Here is a 22,396-nt window from a genome sequence, read left to right on the forward strand (position 1 = left end):
TAATAGAAGGGACAACCCAAGTATACCACCTGACTGACCCTTAACCACTAACAACGTTCTCTATACGTATGCTATACTAACCCTACCACTCGAGGAACCAATCCAGAGTGGCGATAGGTTTTTTTGCTAACTTTCCCAGGTGACGCAAGTAGCGGGTCATACTGAAGCAAAAAGGCGCCTGCGAGCCCCACGAATTCCGAGAGTCAGGACAGACGCGTACGATCCTAGAACCATCCCTGCCGTTGTTCAATAAACAGCAGAACCACCTTGCTTCTTGTGTGTCTCATACTCATTTTTGGGATACGTGGGAGGAGTCGGGACCTCCCTGCCCGGAGGTCCGTGGGCAGCCCAGCCGAACCCCGGGAGAATTTTCCCCCCGACACAGGTATAGTTACACCCGTACTATCAAACATCATTCAGGTGGTTGTGGGGAGGGCGTAGCATTTTGGGTGAATGGTAGAAGGCCATGCTCCCAAAATCTACTTTATACGTAGTGAAATTAGAAGCCACAATGGGTGCGATATGCTGTGGTGGTTCTGATAAGCAGTGAGGTTATAAGTGAACATGGGTGTGCTGTGGTTGTATGCACGATTTAGCGTCTTGGGTGCATGGCTGAAGACCATGCACCCAAGAGGAAACTTATAAGTAGTGAAATTGCAAGCACCATGGTTTTCATATGCTGCGATGGTTGTGGGTAGGACCTATAGTCTTGGTTGCTTGGCCGTAGGGTGTAGGTGGCAGGTTATACATCGAAGATGCTAGGCCCAGCCTATAGCCACTGCACCATATTACTGACATAGATTAGATGTGTACATTCGAATATGTATGACATGACTGTAATTATACTTACTGTTTACTTTGTTCAGAATCCATACATGTCTTACATGACTTTAGTACTTGGCGGACATATCCTTTTTTAATTTCTGTGATAAAAGAAAACAGCATGTTAGTGTTTGCATGTTATGAAGAATTATAACATTGTATAATAGATGCCTACCCCCGGGCATCCGGATCTAGCCCATCAGCCCCAGGAGCAGGCATCCAAATATTTAATAAAACTCCAGCAGCCACCGGCTGGGGGCTGTCTGGGTTCAGTCCTGGCGCCTTAGGCGCCAGGCTCATAATAGAAATCAGTCCTGGCGCCATAGGCGCCAGGCTCATAGTCTTTACCTACCTCATGCAGACCATGCTGCAAATGAATCCAAGCCAACGTGAGGCCTGGATGGGACTATTTTACTACAGGGACTATTTTTTACTCGGGTGTGGTTCTAGGGACTTCTTACCTGGAACTACTTTGGAGGCTATTTAAACCGCGCCCGAACAGCAGCACATGCTTCACGTTATTCTGCATCCAGTAGCGTAATGCTCACCGTGCCTGCAGTCAGCATCCAGTCTTCAGCCACGCCCATCTCGAATCTAGAGCTCCTAGCAATAGAAGAAAGAAGAAGGAAAGGTTAGAAAACAGATATTATATCAATCCTTACCTGAATTCCTGATACATCACGTCTTCGAACTTGAAAAGGACATTATTCTACACGCGTCGCATCGCCAGCTGCAGCGCCACGCCATACTCTCCAGTCCTCACAGCATTTTTCAATCCGGCGCAGCCTCTATCATTTTCTCCGCCAAATTCCACCATCTAGGGGACAAAAGAAACATAAGGTGAGCCAAAAAAGCCAACAAATACAACCTCTCCACCATAGACTTACCTGATTAACAACCAGAGGCATTATTCTGTGACAAACTGCAACTTCTTACGCCGCACCTGTAAGGAGAGAGAAACCAGCAATTTAAACACACGCATCTTTTGCCAGACAGTATTGGGTAATACAGACTCTTACCTCAACACCATCAGCATCTTCCCTTGGACCCAGCTCCAACACAAGAAAGGAATGTACAAGAGTGAACATCGGACATATTGAACTCTTTGAACTTTTTACTTACGGTTCTCGGCTGGAACCTCAGAGTCAATATTCATCCGGAACTCTTCCAACGCCTTCAAACCAGTGAAGTAACTGGAATCTATGCGCCCCTGCATTCCACGCAGGATGGAGAGCTCATCATTTACAAAAATAAGGTGAGCTTACTGAAAGTGAATCGGTGGTGATTAGTGGGGAGAACAGTGGGGTGCCATTACTAGAATCCACAGGTGGCTAAATCCCTTTCTCCACTTGCAGGAAAATATGGGTCAAGCAGATGAGGTTAGGCGGTCCAGTCCAGTCTGTCATCTCTGCACTACGCTTTATGTTGGAGGAGGTTGCAGCTCTCCGGGTCCGATCGACGCCCCTGTGGGAGCCAGGTGAGCGTAACAGCCATGCACACAAGACTGAAGTCATAAGCAGTGAGGTTATAAGTGAACATAGGTGTGCTGTGGTGCAGTGGTTGTGTGCACGATTTAGCGTCTTGGGTGCATGGCTGCAGACCATGCACCCAAGAGGAAACTTATAAGTAGTGAAATTACAAGCACCATGGTTTTCATATGCTGCGATGGTTGTGGGTAGGACCTATAGTCTTGGTTGCTTGGCCGTAGGGTGTAGGTGGCAGGTTATACATCGAAGACGCTAGGCCTAGCCGATAGCCACTGAACCATATTACTGACATAGATTAGATGTGTACATTCGAATATGTTTGACATGACTGTAATTATACTTACTGTTTACTTTGTTCAGAATCCATATATGTCTTGCATGACTTTAGTACTTGGCGGAAATATCCTTTTTAAAATGTCTGTGATAAAAGAAAACAGCATGTTAGTGTTTGCATGTTATGAAGACTTATTACATTGTGTAATAGACAGTTTAGCTTTTTTTGATCCTCATATTTAGTTTACAAACCAGTGTATTGTGCATTTTGCTCAGTTTCTGTATTTGTTTTTCAAATCCTCGGCTCTAGGGGAAAAAATCCTTGTCGGATTAAAAAAAAAAAACTTTATTTGCTATGCTACAAACTATTTCTTTGTTTTCTTTGAGTGTTTCCTTGTTCTTTCTGATTAATGTTATGTATGTTGCCTTGTTGGAGATTTTTAACAACAGTTAGATACCTGTTGGCGTATTCTAACTGTGCATTTGTTGTTATAGATCTGCAGTATTTTTTTATCTGTGTCGTTGTTATACACTCCTGGGCAGGTAGTTACCTGTTGGCATATTCTAACTGTTTATAGACTTTTACTTGATTATTTGGTAATGTTGAAGTAAACATTAGTTATTAAATTTTGGCTTTAAGAAGATTAAATACACATTTGTAAGATTAGCTGGCAATCTCTGCTTTTGAGTAACAGTGATATCATTACATTCCAACCATCCACATTTCTTTTTAGTGTATGCAGTGTAGTGACCTGCATTGGTTGTAGCTCCTGTGTGGTAGATTATACCTATTGTTGTAAAGGTTTTCTTTCCAAGTGACACTTGACCGTGTGTGAATCCAGTCAGCATGCAGTTGTTTTTGGTACCATCTGCATTATAACGTAGAACCATAAGTATTATGTAGTTACTATGTGTTTGTATCAGTAAGGTGGCGCGATTGTCTGAATTGCACATAGTACATAATCTGCCATGGTTTGCATTCTATACAAGTTGCTGAAATGAAATGGATTCACAATTAGGTATGGATACATACACAAATCGCTCATTTGGCATTTGTTCCTGTATCACATTGTTACAGAGAGTGCATTTATGTTTCCACATGTATGAGATCTAGAAGATTTCATTTATAGGTATGCTTTTGTTTTCCAGTACTTGTAGTAAGTACATTAGAAATTCTTGTGGATCTTCTTGTGAGTTTATAGTGAATCTCACCATTCCAGCACAGTAGTCCAATTGTTGTCTTATTCCGTGAACACTGTACGTGTTGTCAGGATTGTGTGTTGCGTTTCTATGAAGGACTAACATTTGCAAACACAATTGGTCTGTACTGTGCAAGTAAATATTGTTAACAATTGGTGGCAATTGAAATAGAATATTCATTGCTACATTTGCATAGCAGCTTACACCAGTTTCATTTGAAAATTTTAATGGACCAGATAGTTCTGTAGCTGGGTGCTTTTTTTCTGAGATTCTGTTCCTTCTTTGAAGAAGTACCTGGTTTACATTCCCTAATAGGTTCTTCTTTGCTTGTGGTAATTGATGAAGTTTCAGCTTCTTTTGTTTTCTTTGAAGGATTTGCCGTCAGATCATGTTGCATTTTTGTTTGAATTAGTTTTCTTTTACCACATTTTACTTTTTCTGGAACAGGATATTTTTTCATATGGGGGGGGTGTACAGTGAACGAAGTCTATTGATTTCTACAATGCAAGGAATATCAGCGTTCAGTTTACCTGCATCAAAGTTGATTAGAAATAGACAGTGAAGTGTACGTAAGCGTGATAGTGCTACATAGCTCATGCCTTCTTTAAGGACGGTGTTTCCTATATCTATCAATGCTTTGTCTAGGGTAAGACCTTGGGATTTATGAATTGTGAGGCCATATGCAAGAGTTAGAGAAAATTGTTCTCTACATACATACATGTCTTTGAAGAGAAAGAGAAGGAATCGGCAGTTGAGCTCCCTATCCTTTTCACTTCTGAAAGTTTGTCAAAGCAAATATTGACAAACTGAATGTTGTTGTCACGTAGGTATGTTTGGAAGCCAACAAATGTACCCAGTGCCCCATTAACTAGCCCTTGTACCACATCAAAGTTACGTTTAGTCGTTACTCTACAATTTAAGGATAATTTTAATATTTTTTCCAACACAGCTGTGTTGGAGATTGAATTTTCTAAGCTATTTAGTCTTGTTGTGGCTTGCTCACACATGGGTAGTGTCATACCATGTACGTCTAGTTTGTCTGTGGCGCAAATATCCATTATTGGTTGCATTTCTTTTTTTAACATTGTTTCAATGAATTTGAAACAGCTTGCAAGAGTTGGCATTAAGGCCATACAATTGACATTTTTGTGCGCTAATTGTTCCATAACATCAGTAGCACATGCATTATCGCCATGAAGTGCATGAATGTGCCGGTTTTTCAATATTGCCTGTGCTTCTTGAGATAGTACACAAACAATAACACTTCTTAAGATGTTGGCATAAGTGAGATCTGCAGATTGCTGCATGTTTTCTGTTAATTCTCTGTATTGGAAATGTTGCCAAAGGTTGACATTTCCAATGCTGTCAACAGTTTTACGGCAGAGTTTGTGTCCTAAGGTTTTAAAAATAGGTTCACCTTTCACTGGTGTCAATTGTAGAAGATCTCTGAAAATGATAATGTGTTTCCCGGCAAAGAGTTCTTTGTAGTTTGTTTTAAGTACTTCTTACAATCTGAGGTGAATCAAAGCTAACATTAGGTTGGAGACCATGCTCACTTCATCTATTAGTAGCATTTCCATTTGTTTTAATACTCTGCGTAGTTCCATTGCAGCTTCTTTAGAAAGTTTGTAATAGTCTAATTTGTTTTGATGTTCTACTGGAAGTAGTAGTAATCAGTGTAAAGTGACACTGCCTATGTTGTAGGCAGCTAAACCTGTGGGGGCAGTTACAACAGCTGACAGTTTGTTGTTTGTCAATTGTTGAAGGAACTTGCTGATGATTTAGATTAAGAATGTTTTTCCTGACTCAGCTACACCACTGACATATAGCAGTATAGGTTTGTAATTTTGGCAGGTACATTTTTATTTTCATGTTGTACACCATGTGCAATTTGTTTTGTTACGTCTTCAAAAATGGTATGCTGATCTTTGTTAAGTTTTGCTTGTTGTACAGTTAAGTCTTCTATATCTTCTTGATAGTGACACATGGTGTTTTCCACTTCTGTCATAGCTAATTCTGCCTCATTTCCTATTAGTGACTGTCCTAGTGGTTCTTGGCTTCCTGTTAGAGAAGTTTGACTACTGTTGGAACAGTCCTTATCTAGTTGGGCCTGAAGTTCTTCTTCATGTTGCTGTTCATTGTGCAACATTGTTTTGTACTGCGTAAAGTTCACATCAGTGATAGCGCTTTTATTTGCTTTGAAAGCATCTTCATAGCAGTCATAGTTATCTAGTATCTCTTCCTCTTTTCTCCATGGTTTAAAAAGTTGTAGCAGAGACATGTAATATAGTTCTTTCTGTTGAGGAGTGTTTAATGATAATTTGACATGATTAATTAAGCTCCGTTTGGTAAGTTTCACTAAGCTCCCTTCACAATTCGTCACTCTACATCGATGTTTGCTTTCATCGGGTTTTACATTATTTTTGTACGCAAAGTTTTGAGCTATGTGGTATAGACACATGCTTTCTAGAGTGGTACTCCTGTTCGGATAGTATGTGTCCAGTAAATTGTTTTTTAGAATATTTTGGCTGTTGGGATCATTTCTGGCAATTGTTTCTATATCCTCATATAATTTTAGCACTCTTTTTCTAGATTTTGCAGGACCAAGACTGAGCCATACTAAGTTGTCTGATTTTCCATAAAAAGCAGTACCGGTTAAACGATCTGTCGCTTCATAGGCACATTTTTATGCCTAGGCTGTACAATTTCTGAGATAATGTTTTGTCTGATGCTAGGTCATCCCAGAGTTCCTGAAGCTATGTTTTGTCTTCTTTTGTTAAGTAGGCTGTAACATATCGTGCAACAGCAGTGGAATTGTCTGCAATGTACTGCACATCTATGTTTGCATTCCATAAGAGTGCAATGCTTTTATTGTAATCATTGATATATTTTGATTCTTCTGTTCTTTCTGTAACTGGTCTAGGAAACCAAACCAGCATTTGGAGTAGTATTTCCCTTTGTTTTTGTATTTGCAACGACAATATTAGCCACATTTGTGTCTTTGAAATTATAAAATCTGCCCATGCAGGTCGCTATCTGTCCGCTGTGAAGGGATTTCACAAGTGACATATTTTTGTATGAACTGCAAAACAGTGGCATCACTGTCATGACTAAATTTAGGTGCACCTTTGATCCATAAAAGCATGTGGACATGTGGTGCTCGCTTGGTATTCTATAATCCAAAAGAAGTGTTGCACTTCTCAGAGTTGAGTAACAGTTTTATTGCAAATAAAGTGTAGCATAGCAATGAAACGATGATGGAAATATCTTGATATGCGTAGGAACTCATGTAAATCTTCCCATGCATTTTCTGCACAACTTAGTGTAACAAACCAAGTTGGTGGTTCAAGGTTTCTGTTCTTACAACGTATGTCTCCATGCCGTCAGAACCAGTATTCTTTTGTACCACGCATGTTTGCAAACAGATTTGTTAAACTTGATTGTAAAACCTCATCTTTTTCTTGTACTTTTGTACTAATTGCGTAGCTGACATATTTTGAAGGTGGGTTCCAGATTTTAAAATGTGTGCAACTCCGTAACATAGGGTTGCTAGTTCACTTTCGAGGAGTAGGTGGAATATGTATTCCACATTTTGTCTAAATCTGGGATCTTGCAAATACATTTGTAATGGGCAGTATTCTGATGCTGTAATCTGAGTGGGTCTATCATCGTATCTTCCACCTTTGCCAGTAGTAAATAGCAGTGGAAAAGCACGTGCTTCTATACTTTTTTCCCATATGCTCATTGGTGATCCTTTGGTTTGTCGCATTTGGTAAATTTCTAGTGCCTCATCTATGCTTTCATTGGAATGCAATGGATGAATTGCGTAATGGTCCAAAAGAGTGGATACTGCAGCAGGATCCAGATGTTCAAATTGTCCAATTTCTGATGACTGAAGAATTATTTCCGTTGTTTCCCTTAAGCTTTCTTCAATATTTATTTCCTTGTAGTATTCGTTATTGTCTTTTAGATATTGCAAGGCTTGTCTAACTTTATGGAAATCCACCAGTTGTTGCCAAATTTTTTTTGTCTTTTGTTGGTACACCATTTACCAAGACAATTAAAGAATGCTCTATTGAACGTTGCACTCCTAGAGTATGTACATTTTCTGTCAGATCTAATGGCAAATAAACTACTTTGCCACAAATGCCTTTCACCAATTCAGAGGGAGGTAATTTTGCTGTTTTTGGTTGAAGGCGTATTATTGCTTGAAATGGGTGAACTGTTTAAATTATGATGCTCTCATACAAATTGAGTTGTTTCAGGGTTTTTGGTAGTCGGAACAATTCCAAATTATTTGTGATAGTACGTGAAGGAGTTTGGTTGCAGTCCAGTTTTGTACTGCAGTAACTCCAACATATTAGGGGTTCACTTATTTGGCATTTCATTTCTGCTAAAAGGTAGAGAGCTAATTCAAACCAATCTTCATTGTCTTCTATTTTGTATGCTATGGCTATATTTTTTGTGTATCTTTTGTAAAACGTTCTGCGGCAACACACACACACACACATGGTTTGGTACTTCAGCTGATGCACTTTTACATTTTAGTATTTCTTTTTTGTATGTGTGTAATAGAAGGTTGCTATGTGCAGAATTGTTGCTAGTCTGTTCAAAAACTATTGCATTTTGTAAGTGGCTTTCACTTCCAAAATATTTTCTCTGGATACGGTTGATTTCATCTTGTAGGTATTTGGGTGTACCATGCAGAAGAGTGTTATTTAAATTGCCTAAATCTGAAGCTGGACTTTTAGCATACTATATTTTATAAACTAGATTTCTTACATTTGAATGGTGTATTGATATCCTTTTGATATCATGAAAGGTGGTTTTGCAAATAGGTCCTGTAATGCAGGCTAATGAATGTCCTTGTAGTCCTGCATATTTGCGCACTGGACAGAAATCCATATTTTGCAGCACTTTCAGTTTAATTTTGTCTTTACCTTTCACATACTGATTGAGGAACTGACATACAAGATTTGAAAGATTTGTTAGGAATGGCACACATTGAGATGCACAGCCATTTGTATACTGGACGGTCTGGTTCAGTCGAATCGAGAGGTAATTCTGAGTTTTCAGGGGATACTTTTCTAAGCAGTGTTTCTTGTTCCATGATGGTATTATTGATGTTTTCATACCCTCGTCCACTGCTATAGATGGCAATTGTGTTTGTTTGATTTTGTTTGTATGCTTCTTCATTAAAATATGGTTCTGTGGTTTTTGTGTGACTCCATTCACCTCCACAAATATGTAAGAAGTTATTTATGTTGACATTCCATGTATTGATAAGTTTCTTTTGTAGTTTGGTACTTAGTTTTGTTAGTGGTTTCATCCTATTTAACACTAATATAAACAACTTCCTTTTGAGAAGGATTGCACTGTCTACGAGAGCTTGCAGGATTCATTTTCTACGGTAGGTTTTAAGGGTGGAGGATGATTTCAGTCCTCTTCTTATTAGATTCTGAAGGACTCTGTGTCAAAACATTTTTGCTAACATACTTTTTTTACTATGGGTTCTTGTTACTATATCAGGATTAATTGGATTGTTAGCAGTACTGGTAGCTGTTTTTTTGTGAAGAGTTTTGTGTTTCGTGCCACATTTTGATGGAGGAGGTAAAGTTTCAGTAGTTGAAGCTTCCTTTGTTTCGCTAAATGACTGTATTAGCTGTTTTGTTCCAACGTTCTCTACAAACTCTGCTACAAATGGATGCTTACTTTGGACACTTTTATTTTTATTTGCTCTATTTCTGTGTTCCTTTCTACGGACTTGCTTTTTGGTAGGCATTCTTTGGGGTCTGTTGAAAAAAAGAAGGCATGGTTTGTTCTGTTGTACAATGTATGTGTGCTGTGCGCATGCATGCATGAGTTTGATGGGGTAGCTCTTTGTGGTGGTGTGTGAATGTGCATTGGTCTCTTACAATGATTTGGGAAGGCTATTTTTCTGTTTGTATACTACTACAATGTGCTTCAGATGAGAGTATAAAGTGAGATAGTTGTGAGGCGAAGCATTAATAGTGAACGTAATGATATAAAATTGAAACAACTATTTGTTTTTTAGTACTAACATTCTAAGGCTTCTTCATGTTATTTGAGTTCCAAAAACACAGGGATTTGTGAACCATTCTGCCTGTTATTCTTTGTTTACAAAAATGGGGATTTGTGGGTAGAATGGTTCAGAAATCAATGTTTGTTTTGGTGCGCAAATTAAATAAATAACCCACACAGTCTCTTTGAGGAATACTTCGAATATATAGGTAGTGCTGTGCTTACTTTTTTTTTGCAGAATGACCAGGTTTCTTCAGATATGTCATTTGCAGTGTAGATGCTGTTGATTTTCTGGAGAGTAGTCTTCACTGCGATTGTAAAAAGAAGAAGTTAGTAACTTTGTGTGTTCAAAGCAGTGATGTTACTGTACACATTAATTTTGCATCTTTCGTCAGAGTATTCTCCTTTGATATTTCAACACAGTGCATGTGTGCATTTCACTTCACTATGTACTGCCTTTGTATGTTATTTGCAATATGTTAGTTGCACATGAATCAGAAATAAGTACAATTTTTAGCTTATGAAAATTCCTTGTTTTTTTAAGCTGTGATATCCATAGCAGAGAGGTTTGTAAGTGATAGGTTGTTATAGTAGATTGGAAAAATGTCACTACATTCATATTATAAGTACGAATCCGAAAAATCGGGACACCCTCAGAGGGACATGTCACCACAGCAATCAGGAGCGTTTATTTTTCTCATACGATCGCATTGGAAGTACCATTAATGTAGGCAGTACACAGTAAAAAACGGTATAATTTTCTAATGGAAAATAGAGTTTCGCGCTAAATAGGGAGGGTTGTAACATATGTATAGGTTATGCAGGAGACAGTAAGAAGTAGTGCGGTTTGTCAATGAAAATCGGACATCTTGCACTTAAAGGGGGAGCGTTGGTATGTATTGGCTATGCAGATTTAGTGGCATTAATTTGTTTAAATGAAATCATAAGGGTTGCACATGTTCTCTGATTAAAATATACATACCTGTACTTTATACTCATGCATGTGTGCATGCATGGAGCTGTACGTAGAAATCTGTGACACTTGTACAGTAGTTTTCAAAGTAGGTGCTTTGCAATGATATGCGACTTGCATTCAGAGTGATCAATAGTGCATTTGAAGTGCGAAATTTTGATGACGGAGTTAGATGTAGAGATGTTGAATGTGATTGGTGGATGGTTGTGTGACTGCTTAGGTGTGTTCAATGGGGGAACGGATTTGCGAGTGATGTGGAAAGGGTAGAAGGACTGGATAAGAGTTACATGCTGCATGTAGACAGCGCTTGTCCACGGGTAGGGTGTGTCACATACAGGGTTCTACGGCAAATCCAGCATGGAGTGGGAACTGTAGGCATCAGCCAATCAGATGTTCACATTGTTCTTTTGTGTCAAAAGACGGTGCGTATACTGAAGATGGCAGAGGTGGAGAGGGTCAGGGTTTTGGTTCTTGGAGGTATTTTTGTCCATTCTTTACAGCACTATGCCGAAAGTAGACAAGTGGCACACAATTTCGATATGTGAGAGGAGTGGAGGTGGTGTGGAGTGCTGAGACTGATCGCAATGTTGCGGCAATTCTCCAAGTTTGCAGAGAAATGCGTAGGATGACCACTCCCCATGTGGTACTTTTGCACTACAGTGCTTGGCATTTGGGCTACGTGAGTTCACGTACTTTGTTGGAAGATTTGGAACAGTTCGTTCAAGCAGTCATGAACATCTTTCCAACTGCGAAAGTAATTTTTTCTGGGTTACTTGCTAGAAGAAAATGGGACAACAGTTCTGTTTTCTGTGCTGATCAAAGTATTGGGATGTGTAACATCAATCGCGGCATGTGTGCTTTCAAGTTACGAGCTGGTATGTTTTTCTGCAGCCACAAGAACATTGTTCCCAGTAATGTGGCTTATTTTGAAGCAGATGGTGATGCGTTATCTTCTTTGGGAAATGCCATGTTCAAAAATATAAAAAAAATACAAAATAACAGGTGTCTGTCAGGCATCTGCCCAAAAAAAAAAAACAGCTCTTTTCAGAGCCCACCTTAAAGGGGAAAAGGGGAATAATATTTAAATGTACAGTCATTATGCTCTGATCCTCTATGTGGCCGCGAACATGGCGGTAGTTTGCAGGCAGCGCATATTACCAACAGGGATTCTGGGGTGGAGACGCATACAAATGAGAATGTGCGAAGGTAGGGATTGGTCAGTAAAGTGCAGTGGGTGTGTTCTAAACTGAGAGATTTAGTGAGAACGTCTTTTTCCTGAGAGGAGAACAGACAGATATGGCTCTGTGTGCTCAAAAACTGATTATCTGGATTTTGGGAGACTCATGGATACATTGGCTGAAGGTGCATGCAGAACGTTGTGGTATATCTGCAGATCTTGGATTTCCTCATGTGGAAGTGCACTGGCATGGCGTGCGTGGAATGAGGTGGCCGGACTTTGTACCTCTCTGTGCTACTTTGCAGAGAGAGCGTCATCCTGATATACTTATCATTCATTGCGGAGGAAACAGTTTAGGCCATGTCTCTGGAATTTCTTTGCAATTTGCAATGAAGGAAGGACTTGCAAAGGTCATGGACATGTTTCCAAATTGCCAAATAGTTTTTCCCGTATTTCACAAAGACAAATATGGCTGTGTTCTTCTGCATTTTGTTCACAAATGGAGAAAGTGAGGTGCAATGTCAATAAGGCTGTTTGTGCCTTTCTATGAGATGTTGGCATGTCCTCATTCCACAATGAAAGCATTTTGTTTCGCAGCACTTTTATTTTTCGCAGAGGTGGAGTCCATCTTACATATGCTGGCAATCAGATTTTTTTGCGAAATGTAAAAATGCATTGCGACCATTTTTGGATTCATAGTCACCTATCTGACAATCCGTTTTTTCCAATGTACAGTTTTTGAAACACACAAAATACCACCGAAAGGCTCTTTTCAGAGCCTCCACTTACTCCTAGTAAAAGTGCATTGATTTTGCGCTGCTTGCCCCCTCCATTTTTGTGCGTCCTACGACTGTCCGCTGACTTTTTGAAAAATGTGCGTGGGCCTGCAACGGTCACTTGTTAAATGAGAAAGGCGGCTCTGAAAAGAGCCTTTTTGTAATTTTTGTTCTTTTTCAGTTTATTGCTTTTCAGCACACAACACACAAGGAGAGGAGGGCAATGGAGGGTAAGGAAGGGACACCAACCACAGGGATAAGAAAGGACAGGTGGAGAGAGAAAGATGTAGGATGTGCTTTACTTGTCATGTCATCAATGATATTTGTGATGTCACCTTTGATGTCCTGGGTGTTAATCTTAGCAGTGAAGGTGGTGGTGCGAGTTATGGTTGCTTAGCCTACCATAACTGGCAAATTTCAGGGGTTTTCTGGTTTTACTTTGAACCATAATGTCACGTTGTAAAGTTTTTTTAGTGAATTACACAGGTTTTAGTAGGGCAACTTAACCATAACGTCCCGTTAACAAAGTATTTTTTTTACTGAATATATATGTATATAAAATAAATCATGATATAACATACATGAGACACATCGAGGTGACATATCCGCCTTCAAATATTTTGCCATAGATACTTCAACACCCCAGGGGAGGCAATCGAGAACAAATACTGAGACAAGTTTTAAGCCATTATATCGTAGACTACAATACCAAGACCCCAATGGACATAATAAAGACGAGGAACTAGTTCATTTTGTAGGAGACAGGACTCCGTGAAACCATTGGAACACTTTGATGATTTCTACATTTCATATGTGAAACAGCAGATAAAACAGTGAAACATTAGTTTGATTTTAATTATCATTGTCACTTTACCATACAAAAACAATTTTCTGTTGGTTAATAAATGTACGTCAATGATCAGCAAGAGTACCATGTTCCATATTCGAACTATGATCTCTGTCACGGAGTTCCCCCCTTCTCAACTGAGACCGATCCTTGCTGGACTCCGTGGGCGGTGTCTTCTTGCGGACAGACCTGGACTTGAAATAGGCTGAGTGAGTCTCTTCCGACTCCAGCGTGTGTTTAAGATTCCGGGATGCAGCAATCCGGGGATCCGGGAAACAAAGAAGATGTGCTAATGGCGCATGAGTCCAGGAAGCAAGAGGAAAAGGGAAAGGGGCAAGGAATGGAAGTAGAAAAGCTAGGAACCAGGAAAGCAATACTGCGAACTATGGAGCACACGTCTGATCGCTACTTGGCAACAGCATTGAGACGGGCAGAGCCGCGGGGGTGCGGTCTATTGGTAGAATACATTACGTCCAATGTATAGACCGCGGAAGGGGTGTCATGCTGGATGGCCATGTTGGGAGGGTCAGGGAATGCAAGGCCCGTTGCGATAAGGACCAGGAAGACCAAAAGGGGCGCGTCCTGTGGGTCATGACACCATGCCTGCTCCGAAAACCTGTTCCTCCAGGTTTGCCTGGGTGTATGAGGTGGTATCTTCTGAGCAGTCGAGGGGTATTCAGATTAGAAAGTGGTTCCCAAGTTCTTTCACTGGGGGGATATCCTTTCCATTCAACCAGATATTGAAGCTGACCCCGTTTATACCTGGAGTCGCATATCCGAGACACTTCATATTCCAGTTGATTGTCCACCAGCACAGGAGTGGGTCTGCAGAATTTCCGGGAGGATTGAATGTAAGGTTTTAATAAGGAGGTGTGAAAAACTGGGTGAATCTTTTTCCAGGATTCTGGTAACTTGAGCCGGTATGAGACTGGGTTTATAATTTCCTTGGTGGAAAACGGACCATAATACCGGGGGGCCAATTTGTTTGGCCGTAGATATCGGGGTAGTAATTTCGAGGACAACCAGACTTGATCTCCAACTGAATAAGAAGGCCTGGGTCTTCTTTTGGAATCCGCATAACTCTCGGTCTGTGTTCTGGCCTTCTCTAAGTGATCTTTGGTCTCCTTATGTATGTTGAAGAGTATTTCAATCCAGGAGTCAACAGTAGGTACCGGTGTGGGTTGTGGAAGAACAGAGGGCAGAACTGATGGATGGAATCCTTGGCTGCAATAAAAGAGACTGGTCTTAACTGCTGAATGATTGGAATTGTTATAGGCAAATTCAGCCGCGGGTATCAGGTGCGACCAGTCATCCTGAACCTTAGTAGCAAAACATCAAAGATATTGTTCCAGAGTCTGATTAGCACGTTCTGTGGCCCCATTGGTTTGAGGGTGATAACCTGATGAAAGAGCGCGTTGGATTCCTAATATTTGACAGAGGTGTTTCCAGAATTGTGAGACGTATTGAGGTCCCCGATCGGAAATTATCTTGGAAGGAAGTCCATGGAGGCGGAATATGTGCTCCAGGAAGATTCCAGCCAGATCAGATGAGGATGGTAGCTTATTGAGGGGTGTGAAATGAGCCATATGAGTGAACAAGTCAATGGTGACCATGATGGTGGTATACCCTCTGGAAGGCGGTCATTCCACAATGAAGTATGTAGCGATAAATTCCCATGGCCTTGTTGGCAGTGCGGGTTGCGGCAGAAGACCCGCCGGCCTCTTGTTGTCATGTTTATTCTGACTACAGATTGCACAGGCTCGGACGTATAGTTGTACGTCAGTCTTCATTTTGGGCCACCAAAATTGTCTTTGTATGAGGTGGAGGGTGTTGGTGATGCCACGATGTCCGGAGTGAAGGGTATCATGACAGAGGTTTATTATTCATTGTTGTCATTTTTGTGTAGGAATGAGCAGAGCGTTGTCCTTGAACAAATATCTTTCCTTGACTATCAGGTTCCATTGATTCTTTCTTGAAATATTCTTCCAGAGTTCAGAGGATTGGGTTTGTACTCGGATTTCTTCCAGGAGGTTGACTGCTTGGCTACAAAACTTGTGTGGGAAAAAATCTTAGGATAGGCCTTGTCTTTGGTAGTTTCGTAGTCAGGGCTTCGAGATAAGGCATCAGCAATCAAGTTTTGTGATCCAGGAACATGAGTGATGTGGAACTGGTACTGGGCAAAGAAGAAGGCTCAACGAGCCTGATGACTGTTCCGACACTCTAATGACTGTAGAATTTGAAGATTTTGGTGGTCCGTGTGGACCTGGACTGGATATCTTGCTCCCAGGAGTAGATGTCACCACTCAGTGAAGGCTTGGCGGATGGCTAAAAGTTATTTTTCCAGGACGGAGTAGTGTGTCTCACTGGGAGTCAGGGTTCGTGAAAGGTAAGCAATGGGGTGTTCTAGTTTATCCTCAAATTCTTGCTTCAACACCGATCCAATGGCGTAGTTAGAAGCATCCGTTTCCACAAGGAATGGTCGATCAATGTCGGGTTGGGCCAGACTGGGAGCTTGAGTAAATCTTGTCTTCAAGAGTTGGAATGCCTTATCTTGCGGAATAGACCAGACAAAGGGGGTGTCTTTCTTCAGGAGAGCAACAATCGGTTGAACAATCTCAGAGAAGGTGGGTATAAACTTCCGGTAGAAATTGCCAAGCCCCAGGAAGGATTGAACTTGTTTCACGGACGTAGGAGCAGGCCAGGATAATATAGCTTTTTCCTTTGAAGGGTCCATGCCAATTCCCTCTGGAGTAAGGATAAATCCTAGGTAATGAACAGAAGCAACGTAAAACAGACATTTCTCTGGTTTGGCCAAGAGTTTATGTTCATGGAGTCGTTGTAGTACTGCCTTTACATGCTCTTCATGCTTTAGAAGAACCTTGGAGTAGATCAAAATGACGTCCAGGTAGCCGATGACGAAGAGGAATAGCATGTCTGAGAACACCCTCTCCATAAAACAGTGAAAGACTGCTGGGGCATTAGCTAATCCAAAGGGCATGACCAGATATTCGAAGTGACCAAAGGGTGTTCTGAATGCTGTTTTCCATTCGTCTCCTTCCCGGATACGAATCAAATGATAGGCACCCCGGAGGTCTAGTTTCGTGAAAATCACAGCGCCTCTGACCGCTTCCAGGATGTACGAGATTAAGGGTAAAGGGTACCGTTCCTTGAGGGTTCATTGATTTAATCCAAGAAAATCGAGGCAGGATCTGAGTTCCTTAGTGTCCTTCTTAGGAACAAAGAACAATGAAGCTCCGGCTGGAGATTTTGAAGGTCTTATGGTACCATTCTCAAGGTTGGTATCCAAGTATTCTCGGAGGGCCTTTTTCTCAGGTTCGGAAAGGATGAACATCCTACCAAAAGGAATCACTGCTGAGGGATCCGTGTCTATGGCGCAGTCTTCAGGCCTATGAGGGGGTAAGGCCTGGACTATGGCAGTTGAGAACACATCAACAAATCCCTGATAGGCCTTAGGAACTTGCACGATATCGGAAACCATGAGAGGTGCTTGATGGTCTATTGGTGGTTCTTTGGAGGGGGTCAAGGAGGATCCAGGATTAGACAGTGAGACATACAAAACTCTGAGCCGAGGAATAGTGATCCTGCTGTCCAATTCATATACGGATTGTGTTTCTGTAACCAGGGTATGCCCAGTACCATGGGGTAATGAGCTGACTTAATAATGTCGAATCGAATCCGCTCTTGGTGGTTTTTAATTGAAAGCTGGATCTCTTTGGTCTGCAGGCTTATGGGCCCCGAAGTGAGGGGTCTTCCATCTATCGCTTCCACCGGCTGCATGATGCTCCGTGTTTCGTATTGGATGTGGTGACTAAAAACCCAATCTTCATCAATTAATATTCCCATAGCCCCGCAGTCCACCAAGGCCAAAACAGGATAGGTCTTATTCCCGGAAGTTGATAGGAAGGCCTGTAGTATCACTAGATTGTTTTGTCTAGGAGAGTTCAAGTATGGAATTGATGTCGAGCAAACATCTCTCTCCCGAAGCCCTGCACCATCTAGGATCGGGAGTTGGTGTTTCCCGAACACCGAGGAGGGGCCAGAGGGCATTCTCTAACCAAGTGTTTGTCTGGGGCACAATACATGCACAACCCCGTATTAATCCTTCTCATCCTTTCTTGCAGGGATATGGGTCCACGGAAGGATCCTATCTGCATGGGTTCCGGTTTGATGACTGATCCAGGGTTTGTGTCAGATTTGGAGGTACTCTCAAAGGACACCTTCGGAGGGTTTCCCCTAGATTTTTTCTTCTCTGCCTTCCTTTCCTGGATGCGAAAGTCTATTTGCATGGCAAGGTCCATAAGAGCCTGGAATGAGTTTGGTCGGGCCACTCTGGCTAACTCATCTTTAATCGCCTCATTTAGTCCTCTCCTGAAAAGGGTAAAACTTGCCTCCGAGACCAATCAGCTTCCTTGACCAATTGCTTGAAGCGGGTTACATACGTGAGCACATCCTGGGATCCCTGCTGAAAGTCTAAGAGGCGTTCCTGGGCACTAGAGACCTGCTCAGGGCGACAAACATGGTCTTTAGGGCCCGTATGAAACCATCGTAGTCATCTAGGAGAGCGTCGCCGGAGTTAACTAGGGTTGTAGCCCAGGTTAAAGCATTTCCAGAAAGGTGAGAGATTATGAACCCCACCGTAGCCCTGGGAGTGGAAAGGTAATAGTGCTTAAATGTAAAGTGAACCAAACATGAGTCCAGGAATCGACAAAGGGTTTTTGCCGACCCATCGTATTTGTCAACAATGCCGCCCAGTAACACACTTTCTTTTGCGGCTGAATCACGGGATAGAACTAATTGCTTGAGAGCAGCGTTTTCTGCCTTTAAATTCTGCACCTCGGTGGTTAATTCTTGCATACCTCGCATCAGGTCCTGGATGGCCGCTTCCATGTCGACTTCGAGTGCGGTCGGTAGGTGCCTCAAACTGTCAAGTAGTTCCCCCCTTCTCACCTGAGACCGATCCTTGCTGGATTCCGTGGGCGGTGTCTTCTTGCGGACAGACCTGGACTTGAAATAGGCTGAGTGAGTCTCTACCGACTCCAGCGTGCGTTTAAGATTCCGGGATGCAGCAATCTGGGGATCCGGGAAACAAAGAAGATGTGCTAATGGCGCAAGAGTCCAGGAAGTAAGAGGAAAAGGGAAAGGGGGAAGGAATGGAAGTAGAAAAGCTAGGAACCAGGAAAGCAATACTGCGAACTATGGAGCACACGTCTGATCGCTACTTGGCAATAGCATTGAGACGCACGGAGCCACGGGGTGCGGTCTATTAGTAGAATACGTTACGTCCAACGTATAGACCGCGGAAGGCGTGTCACGCTGGACCATGTTGGGAGTGTCAGGGGATGCAAGGCCCGTTGCAATAAGGACCAGGAAGACCAAAAGGGGCGCGTCCTGTGGGTCATGACAACCTCAGCTTTAAGGTAACACAAATCAAGCATGCCAGTTTCATGTTAAGGCATGTTTTACATTGCTTAGATGAACTATGGCTTGGTTAACACCATTGCAAATTAATTTATATGCAGCACTACACACTTTCCCATTGATTGTTCACCCTCAATGCTATCACAATTCCATTGAATTGGTTTTAACATATACTCATTGTCTTGAACACAATATGCCTCAGCCAAAATCTTGCCACACTGATGGCACTTCACACTATGCACTTTATTTCAAAACACACATCAATGCTGATAAATTCAAAGCATCTTTATGTGTTAATATAGATGTAGTGCTTACCTTTTGCACTATGCACTTTATCATGTAGTACCTAATTGCTGCAGCTGTGATGAAATGCACTTCAGTGTTATGCCAATGCGCTGTAGTGTTTTGAAAATATGCACTTTACTGTTTTGCCTGCTAGCATTCCGCAGGATGCACTTGATTTTAAAACATCCATCAATGTAATGCACTTTTATGTGCTAATTAAGCTTGCCTTGTTCACTACGCAATTTAGTATGTAATACCTAATTACTGTTGCTATGACAACATGCACTTTAGTGCAAAGCCTTCACAGCACTGTTTGCACCATGCACTATGCACTTTGTCCCAGAATATCAAGCATTGATGCTTAAGTATTTTGCAATGATGCGTCATTTTGTTAGTACAATGCACCTGGCGTTTTACCATGGTATATACATCCCTATAGCTACCCACACTGAGCAAATTTAGCCATATGGTGTGCGTACAAGTATCATCTACTTTCATGTGTGGCATACCGGTCATTGCGGCGAGAGCACTATGCATCACACGCATGTCACCAGTATAGCCATATAATACGTGCCAAGCACTATGTACCTTATAAAGGATAGGGTATTATTGTAGTAGAGGCAATGTTCATTCTTGCATCCACTTCGATTTCATTATATCTGTGTCGTAAAACGTACTTATACATTTTTTGACAAATGCAGGAATGCCAAAATGAAATAATGCAGGGTTACTTGACAGTTATTGGAGTCTTAATATATGCCTCAATACCTGCCTCAATTAACCATAGCCATACATCTAGCCCATAAACCAGCACGAAAGCATATAGATTGAGAGCAGTACATGAAAACATGTTACCATTCAATGGCAATATGCTCCAACATGGCGCGCAGCAGTATTCTGCCCAAACGTCCACGGCATGCACTACACATTAGAAATGGAAAATGGACTCTGCAATGCGGTAAATAGACTAGCATGCATACTGATCAACACAATCTAACAAAGTCCGCCAGGGTGAAATACGTACTTGTTTTTTCCGTCCATCCTTGTCCACCAATGTTTAATAAAAGTCTTTGACTGAAGCCTACAGAAGTCAGTGGTTATTACGGAACCAATTGGAGAAGTGCCACGGTCTTCTTTGGACTGCTCCCAGTCTTGTTTCTCATATATATATATATGAGAAACAAATATATATATATGAGAAATATATATATATATATATATTCAGTGAAAAAAAACTATGAAATTCAGTGAAAAAACTTTGTTAAAGGGACGTTCTGGTTCCAAGTAAAACCGAAAAACCCTTGAAATTCGTCAGTTATGGTAAGCTAAGCAACCATAACTCGCGCCACCACCGTGCACTGCTAAGTCTAACACCCAGGACATCAAAGATGACACCACAAATGTCATTGTAATTAGTTTCAGTTTAAAAAAAAAAACAATTTAGGTGTCCGCGGACAGCGCGGTTGTTCTGAAATGTTTGTAAATAAATAAAATGGGGGTGTCCTGAAGAACACTATACCTGTCCGTATTGTTCGCTAGCAAGTGGAAACTGTTCTAAGAACACAAGTGGTGTCCTGAAATGTTCTTAAATAAACGAAAATGGAGGTGTCCTGAAGAACACTATACCTGTCCATAATGTTCGCTACCAAGTTGAAACTGCTCTAAGAACACAAGCAGTGTCCTGAAATGTTCGTAAATAAACAAAAATGGAGGTGTCCTGAAGAACAGTATACCTGTCCGTACTGTTCGCTAGCAAGTTCAAACTGTTCTAAGAACTGTTCTAAGAACAAACGGTTGTCCGTAGCTGTTCGTTTGACTTGTGACGCACTTTTAATTACTTCAGGAACCAAACAGTGTCCATAGAACATCAGCGCGCATGCGCAAACCAATGTCCGTGCATTTGGTGTCCTGCAGACAGCCGCTTCCTTCACGAACATGTTCGTGAAGCGATCATGTGACCGCGCCCATGCTGATCGCATGTTCTGAATGCGGACACTGTTTGTGTCCCCGAACAATTTAAAAGTACATTTTCAAGTAATCCACAATATTTGTCAATAAAAACTCACCATAGCACAAGTCCCACATACTAATCCTGAGTTTCTACATACTTTTTGAAAGTTTTTGAACCTTTTTTTGTGTTTGATCTGTCCGCCGACAGCGCGCATGTCCGCGAACCGCATACAAGCACACCTATAAAAGACCATGCCCTAGAGCTTATTCTCATTGTGTTTCTGGCTATTCTTCAGAGCACAGCTATTTTTCCTGCAACTTGCAGATTACACCATCATCGAGATGGCATCCATGGCTGCACTACTGCCACCTGGTGCTGCACCTGCTTCAGCACCACCCCCACCCCCTCCACCACCACCACCTCCCCAAGGGCCTGAAGAGGGGAACAGGAGTGAGGATGCAGAGGAGGAAGAAGAGGATGACGAGAATGAGGTAGTGGAAATCCCTACTACCCGCACTCTGGTACTCAGTCGCAGGAGGCATGGTTCGTACAGCTTTGGGACCACTACCATGAAGCGACACCTAAGGTCATTTCCCACTAGGGCCATTCACAAAGTTGTACCTTGTGAGGAGCGTAGTAGCTTGATTTCCTCTACTTCATCCTCCGTTTCTGATCCTGTCACCACAAGGAACACCTCTGTGGGACAGCGTCTTCCTCAAGCTGCCTCACAGGCCATACATAATGCTGATGACCCTTACCTTTTGAGGGTCACAGTTATGTGTATGCACTGCAACAAAGTACTCTGCAGGGGGGAGCGACTTTGTAGTGCTTTTGAGACTATCGTCTCAGAGCACGAGAAGACCTGCTCACTACCGAAATAAAACCCACTCTACATCTTCCTCTCTCAGCTCACCCTTTCTTATCTCTGTGGTTGGTGTCCCCCCGTTACCCTCCTTCCCCCTCCTCTCCTAGTGTGTCGTGTATAAAAAACCCAAAAATATATAAAATAACAAAAATAAAAAAAATAAGGCTCTTTTCAGAGCTGCCTTTCACAGTTAAAAAATAGAAGTGAAAATAAATGAAGCAGGTCCCTTTGTATTTTTTAGAAGTCTGCGGACAGTCCG

Source organism: Ambystoma mexicanum, chromosome 1q (assembly GCF_040938575.1).
Source record: "Ambystoma mexicanum isolate Mex_15411 chromosome 1q, UKY_AmexF1_1, whole genome shotgun sequence".
In the NCBI taxonomy this organism is placed as follows: Eukaryota; Metazoa; Chordata; class Amphibia; order Caudata; family Ambystomatidae; genus Ambystoma; species Ambystoma mexicanum.